This window comes from Sceloporus undulatus, chromosome 5 (genome assembly GCF_019175285.1).
Source record: "Sceloporus undulatus isolate JIND9_A2432 ecotype Alabama chromosome 5, SceUnd_v1.1, whole genome shotgun sequence".
NCBI classification, from domain to species: domain Eukaryota; kingdom Metazoa; phylum Chordata; class Lepidosauria; order Squamata; family Phrynosomatidae; genus Sceloporus; species Sceloporus undulatus.
Window position 1 is genome coordinate 54,445,086 of NC_056526.1, and position 7,990 is coordinate 54,453,075.

A 7,990-nucleotide genomic window follows, 5' to 3' on the forward strand; every position below is an offset into this window, starting at 1 on the left:
GGACTTCCTCATCTAAACAGAGACAGGAGGGAAGGCTGTTTGAAAGAAGTGGGTTTTTAATTATGAGAACTTTTCTTTTTGTATATAATTTAAACAGCTAATATAATTATTTTATCTTAACATAATTTCTTAAGATGTCAGTAAGCTCATGAGCTTTGAAGGAACTTAAAAATAACAAATGATATGAAGTTGTTGATATTATCTTTTGTGGTTTTGGTGCGTTAAAGACCACCTGAAAGCGGTGGTCTGCCACCACTGTCATTAGCAGCGCCGAGGAGCCCCAGCGGCCAAACTGTGAGGCTCCCTGGCGCCACAAAAACAAGCGCCAAAATGGCGCTTCTTGTTGCGGTGCGCTAATGACGCCGCAAGGTGCCAATGGCACACTCGCAACATGCGACGTGCAGACGCTAAGTGTCTGCTACATCAAGATGGCGGCACCCGTGTAGAACGGGCGCTGCCATTTTGTACATCCCCAGGACGTACTAGGGTTAGGGGCATGCGTAAAGCACGCCCTTTCCTAACCCTAGTACGTCCTGGGGACGAACTTTACGCCCATGTGGAATGGGCCATAGTTTATCTTACTTGGATACTATATAGGAAGGAGAAGCCAATCATATTTGATTTAAAACAAGTCTTAGAAATTTCTTTTAGGAGGAATTAGGGGAGGGGCAGAGGGGATACAGGGGGCAGAACTGTTCAATCCTGTTTTGTATAGTACATTCGATTATTATTGTTATTAAAAATTAATAAAGAATATATTTTTAAAAAAACTTCTTTAAAATGTACGCATTTCCTTTCATTAACACTTTTTTAAAAAGTTTGCCCTGTTTGGTGTTCTTAAACATATATTCCTACCCATAATGAAGGGTTATGAGAGGAAGAAGACTTCAAACTAGAATCCTAGAATAAGGAAAATAAAAAGCAGGAGCTAGCTGAACAGCTTGAAATGGCATAGTTACCCCTAGCTGAAATGCAGCGAATTATTGCACTATGCCAATGTAAAACCACATTTCCTCTTCCTGCTGTGGGCAGCCACATTAAAACATCTAGTTTGGGGTGATATATGATATAGATGAAATGACTTGTTAATAGTCTTTCTGTTGAGTTCACAGGACTGTATTGTCCCTTGTTCCAAGAGGTTCCAGCAGAGTGAAGTTGCAGCAATTCAGTTAAGTTTCAGCTGATGCTGGTGAATAAACTGAGGTAGGAAACACATAACAGGAGCCTTTAAAACCTTTGCTCTGAGTCAGCTTGCTAGAAGCAAGCTGCAAGAAGATACTGGAGGGCTTGGAGTTGAGGATGGTATTTTTGACTCATATAGCTAGTTCATGAAGCCAAAGTTCAGTGAGATCGGACTCCTATATGTTGTAACCAAAAGCCTCTTCCAAATTATTATTTTTTTCATGTTCATCAGGTAAGTCGTTTCAATCGTGGGAGAGTGGGAAATTCTGACTTCACAATGTACCAAGATTTTGCCCCATGCTTGTCTGGTGCAGTCAATGAATTCTATCACTTCCTGGAAGTGAGAACTGATACCTGCTGCATGGCTGTCTTCCACAGGAATCCTTTTATAGCTGTATTGGTCTGTTAAAAACTCAGAACTCTTCCTGGAGACATTCAAGAGTGTAGTGATGTTCAGATTGGCTAAGAACTCACACTTGGAAGGATGGTAGGAACTGTTAAGGTACAGGAAACACAAAATATCCACTGGGCTACCCTGAGCATATGCTGGTTTTTGCTTCTTGCTGAGTCCATTGCTGTTTCTCTCCATTTCAGTCTTCTATCCTTGCTGTTCATGTTCAGATATTCAAACTCAGCTGCAGCAGACTACAGGTGAACAAGATGGAATCAGACCTTTGCAACTCCACCTCCCTATTCCGCTAGTCACACTTTCTGAAGTACAGAGAACCCATGTGTACAGACTTTTCAGAGGTTCTTTTCCTCATTCCACAACAGTTTTATTCATCTTGTTCACTATAATAGAAACTGGATCAGCCTGCTCATTCGGAATCAAGTCCTGGATGGTTGCTGTTTTTCTGTTTGATGACCTGGCACTGGCTAACAGAATTGTCAGCCCACTGGACCTGTTCCTAAGGCTATCTTAGCTAACTGAAGTGTGTTTATGTTTGCTGACCATTTGGTGTTCACCCACATTCTCTGATTCTCTCCCTCCTGTTGTGAAATTAATGTCTTCCATTATCCTTTCAATTGCTGATTCCTGGTATTGTCCTCCCTCCCTGAGGGTGGGAGGAAGTATGTGCTTCCTTCCAGGAAAGAGAAAAGGGGTAACCTGGCTAGTTTGCCAGCCGTTAGCTTAGTACCTTAGAGGTTAGCTCCCAGAGGGGATGATGGCTTGGCAGGCAGAAGTCCGCAGGGGGATAGGGATAGAGAGGCCATAGGTAGCAGCAGGCCTACTCTCTTAACTGAATAATAATGTTGTTGCCTCTCCGCCTTCTCCCACAGTCTGCTGCTCTATTTGTGTGATATCTCAAGGAAACAATATATCACTAACAACATCTGGGCACTGATAAATTCTAGTTTGCAAACAATCTAGGTTAAGGGATAGTCCAGCAGGCATACCTCAGATTTAGATCTGAGCCCCCAAACTCTTAAATAATTTTATCAACATGTATAGGAGAATAATTTTGAGCAAATAAATAAATAAATAAATCACATTTTACACTGTGGCCTGAAAGGTAAATGCCACTAGGCCTTGCTTGCCACTGAGGTATGGATTCCAGTTGAGTATAGACTCTTTAAACAGTACTAAAGACTTGAAGAAATCATGTTCAGGAAGCAGGTTTGCAAACACTTTCAAATAACAGAGAGTATGGCTTGTACCCAGTTGCTATTCCTTCCCTTTATAGCAACCCCAAGGTGACCCTATCATGGGATTTTCTTGGCAAGATTTGTTCAGAGAGGGTTTTCCTCTGCATTCCTTTAAAGGTGGGTGCACAAAATCATACAGTGGGTTTCCTTGGCTGACTAAGGGTTCAAACCATCTCTAGAGTCATGGTGCAACACTGAAACCACTGGCTCTCTCAAAGTTATTAAGAAGTGGACTTAAGTGCCTGCTTGAAGAATTATATAAGGAATGATTTTATAAACTGTTTGTGGCCATGATTTTGGGTGAGACTAGATGATAACTTGAAATCTCAATAGAAGCTAAAATTCGGCTTTTGCAAAGACTAATGTCAGAGTGAGCAGTTCTTGCATAGGATTGTTTTGTTTTGAGAACACAATGGCATTTATCACATGAAGGCCCTTCCATGTGGTAAATGCCATGCAAGCGCCATGGGTGTGATCCTCCATGGTGCTACGGAAGTGGAATCGCAACTCCCACTCCGTTCCCTTCATGATCTTGTAACTGGAGGAGCCTCCTGGAGCACTTTTCTTATTAACAATTTATCCCGTTAATAAGAAAAGTGCTCCAGGAGGCTCCCCCAGTTACGAGTGCATGGCGGGAATGGAGCGGGAGCCACGATTCCACTCCCGTAGTGCCATGGGGATCACATGGCGCTTGGTGACATTTGGGCAGCGCTTGCGTGAGATTTACCACACGGAAGGGCCTCCATGTGATAAACTCCAATGATTCTTGATAAGGTGAAACATCCCGAACAGAAGAGTTCTGTTTTATATACAGTGGTACCCCGGGATACGAATGCGCCGGGTTACGAATTTTTCGGGATACGAAAAAATCCCATAGGGATTTATTGCTTCGGCTTACGAAGGTTTCTTCGGGTTACGAAAAAACCGCGGCGCTATTTTCCGCCACCGGAGGGCAGCAGAGAGCTATTTTTCCATTAGCGCCTATGGGAATTCGGCTTACGAAGGTATTTCGGGTTACGAAATTAACCGCGGAACGAATTAATTTCGTAACCCGGGGTACCACTGTACAGTGTTACAATGAACTAGGACAATTTCTGTATTTCAAAATGCATAGACATGTTCATCTCCTAACACCATAGATCCTATGTATTAACATAGATGATTTGCAATCAGGGGTGGGGTAAGAGTTTGGGATTTGGTTTTCCTGTATTGTGCTTGTGCATAAAACTTGCTGTAAAGAATGTTCATGGTCTCTCTTGCACCTTTCAAGGCAGGAGGGTCCTGGCCGTAATAAAACTGTGCCTTCTGTGACAGTGGGTCAGCTTGGTTGTTTATCCCAGCCAGTGGTTTCTGCTACCTAATTTGGGGGCTCATCCGGGATTGATATCATTGGCTGGTAGAGATAACCACAGCAGGTGGTGTGTTGCCTGCCTTTGACTTTGCCGGACCAGGACAGGAAGGCTGATGCTCGAACTCTGTTCCAGGTGCCACCTGAAAAGTTTCATTGGGGGAATGAAGGCTTTGGTGCTGTGACCCTCCTGAATTGGCATCCACGCAACAGAGGAATCCGTGGCTGAGACAAAATGTGCAAAACGCATATTCTGAATCAGGCAAGTAGAAGTGGGACACTTTTACTTAGAACACACCCAGGGCGATAGAACCATCTGGTAGTTTGATTTAAACCTCTGTTAATCTAGTAACCTGGTAATCTGTTTAAGTGCACAAGGTTGAAGTACTTCTCTGGGTTTCTGTCCCACCTGTGGTGGGTGGAAGGGGAGACCGATGATCTCCTAAACTCCAGGCAAAAGCATATTATCCAGCACCTGCAGCCACCATTGGAGAAACTCTTTTGCCTCAGGTACATATACCAGATAGTTGCTGGGAAGGTGAGAGGTAGAAAACTGTTTGAATGCATTGTCTGAGTGGATTTGTGAGTGACTACTGTGTTTATCGTTGCTATCTTCAGGGGCCGACCCTGGGCAACAGCAGCAAGTTGATGGTAGCATATGCTGATAGCAGGTGGTGTGAGCCAGTAGGTGTCTGAGGTGTTATTAGCCCTCCCTGTGTCTGATCAGTTGGACCCCTCACCACAGGTTGTCCCTTTTCCCTCCTGTCTCTGTCTGGTCTTTAGTGGGTGGCAATGGGAAGCACGGGAAGCAAACCTTGCACCCCCTTGGGTTGTATGTTGAAAAATTTCAAAAAGGGATTCAATGAGGATTATGGTGACCCTCCCATAAAACCACAATGCTTACATATACTTTGTAAAATAGACCGGGTTTCCTTTAATATAGGATGGCTATCTGAGAGATCACTGGACCGAGAGAAAATTAAAAAGGTATATTCTGTGATCATGGGGGAGCTGGGCCACCCCGACCAATTTCCGTATTGATTCTTGGGACACGATGGTTCGGTCATCCTCTCCATGGTTAATTTTTCCCCCCAAGAATCTCAAGCAAAGATTTTAGTGCTAAGAAAGGAAAAATTGGCCCAGAAATTAAAAGCCAGTGTTAGATTCACCAGTTGAGGACCTGATAGAGCTAACCGCACCTCTTCCCTATCTGAGGGCTCCAGTACAAGGAAATGTTTTGCCAGCTCCCATTCCACCAGTATGGCTCCACTATAACCAGTTAAGTCCACTGTCAGGGTGCCTGTTCCGACCATTGAGACAACCAGCTGGATTAATAATAACTTGATGGACATACACACTCCAGTTGGGACTTCTGCTACCGGGGGCGCTATAGCAGCTACTGCCACTGCATCACCAGAATAGCCAGTAAATATGCAGTCAACAAATAATATGTCACATCGGGGGACATTTAATAGTGTACTGTTTCCGGTAGTTACCCGAATGCCCTGTACTACTATTGAGACTAGATATATTATCCAAATTAAGAGCCCAGATATCATTTGAAGAGGATGGGATGGCTACGGTGGTCTTCAGAGGAACGCAGAAAATTGCAAAAAATTTAGCCTTGTCCTACCCAAGAGAGGAGGAGTGGAGGATGCATTGGACTACGCCTGTGTTAGAAGATGAGCCCTGACAAATATTCAATATATCTGAAATATGTAGAGAAAACAACCCTCCAGGATAGTGAACTTCAACCCAGGAGCAGTACCAGTACATATACGACAATATCCACTGCCAGTCCAAGGGTTCAAGAACTCTCCCGTTATATTTGGTACAGCGCTTAGTCAGGACCTGTATCGTTACCTGTTGGTTTTTGTCTGTTGTTACACCAGATGGGTCAAATGTTACCCCATGAAGATGGAGAAGGCTAGAGAGATAGCCAAGACCTTACTAAAAAACATCATTCCAAGACACGGCCTATCTTTGTTTATTGGCTCAGATAACAGTTCAAATTTAGTTGAAAAGACAGTACAAGAAGTGAGCAGCTTATTGAGAATCCAATGGAAGCTACATTGCGCGTACCACTCACAGAGTTTAGGGCATCCACTTCAATTACAGTACAATGATACTGTACTATATCATTTCATGTAGGATGGTCTGGGGATCCCTCAGGATTGATTTATTTGTATCCTGTTTCAATCCAACAAACAAATAAAATATGCTTGAAATAGCTGTACAAATGAAAACTATCTGGTTGCAAAGGAGTTCCCCCTCCCTTAATGAAATGACCTCAAAATGGTTTGAATAGTGAAAAAGCTGCTTACAGCATGATGACTTTGCCCAGGTACAAGCAAATGATTTATTAAAAGAGCTAAGGTTATGCTCTGGGGAAATGACAATGTTTTTTTGTTGTTTACATTTTAATGCACTAGATTTTTTGGGGGGGGGGGGATGGCAGTGCTGAGAAGTATTCAGATTCACAGTACCAAGTACATTTCTTCACCTGTAATCCATTAATATTTAACCTACATATGGATAAAATGTCAAGTGAGCTGTCCAAAAACATCTGGATGTTATGGTATCTAACAAATCTAATAGCCACAGCTAATGAGCCTAAAGATGGGAAAGCATTAGGTGGTTGTTATTTCAGCTTTCACCAATGAATATAAATAGGTTTTCTGTGATCTTTTGTCCTACTAAGCTTATTGAACTGGTGAATTCCATTAACCATTTTGACACTGTATCCTTATAAATCTAAAATGGTGCCCTTGTTCTGTACTTTACATTTATAAGCAATAACCCAAATGAGGGTATGAAAGCAATTTTTTTAAAATTGGTGATTGATTTACTTATTTTAATGAACAACAACAAAAACATTGCTATATTTAATCCTTTTTAAATAATATAGAAATGTCATACTATGAAACATGCAACAGACTCAATGGATGGAATACAATGTATACTTTATTTACTGTATAATCTTTCTTGCTTATAACGTCATGTCTGGATGAACCTCACTCTAGAGGTTCTGTCTCTATTATTGTAAAGTATATATTGTACAATTTGGAGAATATGTACCTAACATTGTACCTATTGAACCTCTAAGACAGATATGAATTCTGTTGCATCATTCAACCTGTTGCCCAACAGTCTCCTTTTCTAGCTGATGGATTGCCTCAGTTTTGGTGTTTAGGAGCTCCAGCATGTCCCTCCTGGGTTAGTTCAATGTCTTTGCTAAGATCACTAAGTCTGGGGCAGCTATGAATTTATGACCACCAGCATATGAGGGACAGAGATAACATTGCTCCCATTATCATGGTCAAAGCATATTTCTTTGGTTCTTCTTCCCTCTGCAGCTGTAGGACTACATTAGGGTGATCAGTTCCTAATTAGTGGTGAAGCCCAATGGCTTCCTGGATTTGCTTTGAGTCGGTTTCTCCTTGATACAGCTGGCAGTCCTGTTGAAGAATGAACAAACACTAAAACACACATGAATGAATGAATGCACAAAATTGAACATTTTAAGGCAAAACAACTTTCAATGAAAGGAAAGAGGGAATATACAGTATAACCTCAGGTAACTATGGACCAATTTTTTTTTATCCCCTTAAGCTTCTTTAATATGAGAAGGGAAAATCTCAGTTTAAATGACTGGCAAACACCAAGACAAATTGAATTTGGGGGTAAAGAAAACCAAGCCCATTAGGACGTCTCCTTTGAATCTAGTTTCTCCTCCCTCTGCTGCCAGTCCACAAAGATCTTTTAAAATGAGAAGGGGGAAATGCCTTTATGGTTTAAAGCATAACTTCAAAT

The 7,990-nt window shown here is 42.0% G+C and overlaps 1 pseudogene; it reads right to left on the reverse strand.

Annotated features, from left to right (window-relative positions):
* Positions 1-1,106: 1,106 nt before the first annotated feature.
* Positions 1,107-5,490, reverse strand: LOC121930951 (annotated as a pseudogene).
* Between the last annotated feature and the right edge of the window lie 2,500 nt (positions 5,491-7,990).